The sequence below is a fragment of the Schistocerca serialis genome, unplaced genomic scaffold (genome assembly GCF_023864345.2).
Source record: "Schistocerca serialis cubense isolate TAMUIC-IGC-003099 unplaced genomic scaffold, iqSchSeri2.2 HiC_scaffold_618, whole genome shotgun sequence".
NCBI classification, from domain to species: Eukaryota; Metazoa; Arthropoda; class Insecta; order Orthoptera; family Acrididae; genus Schistocerca; species Schistocerca serialis.
This window is the reverse complement of record NW_026048209.1, coordinates 27501-30000: the sequence shown is the minus strand read 5'-3', so window position 1 is coordinate 30000 and position 2500 is coordinate 27501.

Genomic DNA, 2500 nt, shown 5'->3' with positions numbered 1-2500 from the left:
CTAACCTATGTTGTGCCTTAACCTAACCTATGTTGTGCCTTAACCTAACCTACGTTGTGCCTTAACCTAACCTACGTTGTGCCTTAACCTAACCTACGTTGTGCCTTAACCTAACCTACGTTGTGCCTTAACCTAACCTACGTTGTGCCTTAACCTAACCTACGTTGTGCCTTAACCTAACCTACGTTGTGCCTTAACCTAACCTACGTTGTGCCTTAACCTAACCTACGTTGTGCCTTAACCTAACCTACGTTGTGCCTTAACCTAACCTACGTTGTGCCTTAACCTAACCTACGTTGTGCCTTAACCTAACCTACGTTGTGCCTTAACCTAACCTACGTTGTGCCTTAACCTAACCTACGTTGTGCCTTAACCTAACCTATGTTGTGCCTTAACCTAACCTATGTTGTGCCTTAACCTAACCTATGTTGTGCCTTAACCTAACCTATGTTGTGCCTTAACCTAACCTATGTTGTGCCTTAACCTAACCTATGTTGTGCCTTAACCTAACCTATGTTGTGCCTTAACCTAACCTATGTTGTGCCTTAACCTAACCTATGTTGTGCCTTAACCTAACCTATGTTGTGCCTTAACCTAACCTATGTTGTGCCTTAACCTAACCTATGTTGTGCCTTAACCTAACCTACGTTGTGCCTTAACCTAACCTACGTTGTGCCTTAACCTAACCCATATTGTACCTTAACCTAACCCATATTGTACCTTAACCTAACCCATATTGTACCTTAACCTAACCCATATTGTACCTTAACCTAACCCATATTGTACCTTAACGTAACCTAATTTGTGCCTTAACGTAACCTAATTTGTGCCTTAACGTAACCTAATTTGTGCCTTAACGTAACCTAATTTGTGCCTTAACGTAACCTAATTTGTGCCTTAACGTAACCTAATTTGTGCCTTAACGTAACCTAATTTGTGCCTTAACGTAACCTAATTTGTGCCTTAACGTAACCTAATTTGTGCCTTAACGTAACCTAATTTGTGCCTTAACGTAACCTAATTTGTGCCTTAACGTAACCTAATTTGTGCCTTAACGTAACCTAATTTGTGCCTTAACGTAACCTAATTTGTGCCTTAACGTAACCTAATTTGTGCCTTAACGTAACCTAATTTGTGCCTTAACGTAACCTAATTTGTGCCTTAACGTAACCCATGTTGTGCCTTAACGTAACCCATGTTGTGCCTTAACGTAACCCAATTTGTGCCTTAACGTAACCCATGTTGTGCCTTAACCTAACCTATATTGTGCCTCAACCTAACCTATATTGCGCCTTAACCTGACGCACGTTGTCGCTGAACCTGCTCTGTAATTGTTATGCAACTCGTTAAATTAGTGTAGTGTTGCCTAACCGCAACCCTCGCAATATAGTTCGCTATTCGCACTGCCCGGTCCCCTGTGTATCGCGTCATGTTAAACACCTTGCAGGTGTTGCTGACTTTCCACATGCTCCTGCTATACACTGTAATGTGGATAGCAGCAGGACGTACATGCCCCCCCCCCTTCCCCCCTGCCTTCGCAAGCTGGTCGTTGAGAAGTTTGCATGTTCAATGCCCTTCGCATGCCAACGTACTCAGCCTACGTTGTGGTACGGCCTGTCACCTGTCCGCCGATGTACGCAAAACCCACAAACTGTACTGCACATTGGTCCGTATGTACTGAATGATACATCGTGGCACATGTGTGACCGTACGACGACTGCGCCTAGCAACGGCAGACCATACAGTCCAAATATTGTGCACGCAGCTACGTGTCGTCTCCCTATAAGAGCTGGATTGCAGTGTGGTACGCCATTCAGACGTGTGGGAGGAACGGACGCCCTGGATGGCGATCAGCATGAGCAGTCTGTTGATGTAGTGGAGCGTGTATTCGGACGTAGTCGTCTCTTCTCACACACCGTGATAGCATGTTGCACCGCGTTCCACATCTGCGACATCCTGCAGAGGCCGGCTGACAGTCGTTCGCGCAATGGACACCGCATACGTACGGGGGCTACCTTCCACGTGTTCTCGAGGCGTGCACATGTTGTTGCGTCTATGTGGGCAGACGTAGTGTGTTGTGACACCTGACACAGGCATGCAATACTCGTTGCAAATGGCGATGGACGTCTACGTTTGCTGGTGACGTTACGCAAATGAACAACAGGTAACCCGTTGTGGTGCGGTTGTTCTCGCTAGAGGTGAATCAGTGTTGGCGACGATCGGTCGAGCTATTAACCGGTTGTTTCAGGGATACCCACCATGCCCACGAACGTGAAAGGGGACCCACCATGCCCACGAACGCGAAAGGGGATCTGGGTGTGAGGCGATACGCGGCGGTGGCTGGGTGGGACCGTCCCCGGCCGGTGAGGGGGGGCCGCCCGGCGTGCTGGCAGCGCGGTGCGTGGGCGCACGCGCTACAGCCGGCTGGTGGGGGCGGCCAGTGGCAGGCGCGCCGGCCGACGGACGCGGCAGGCGGCGCAGCTGCGCGCCGGCGCCCCCT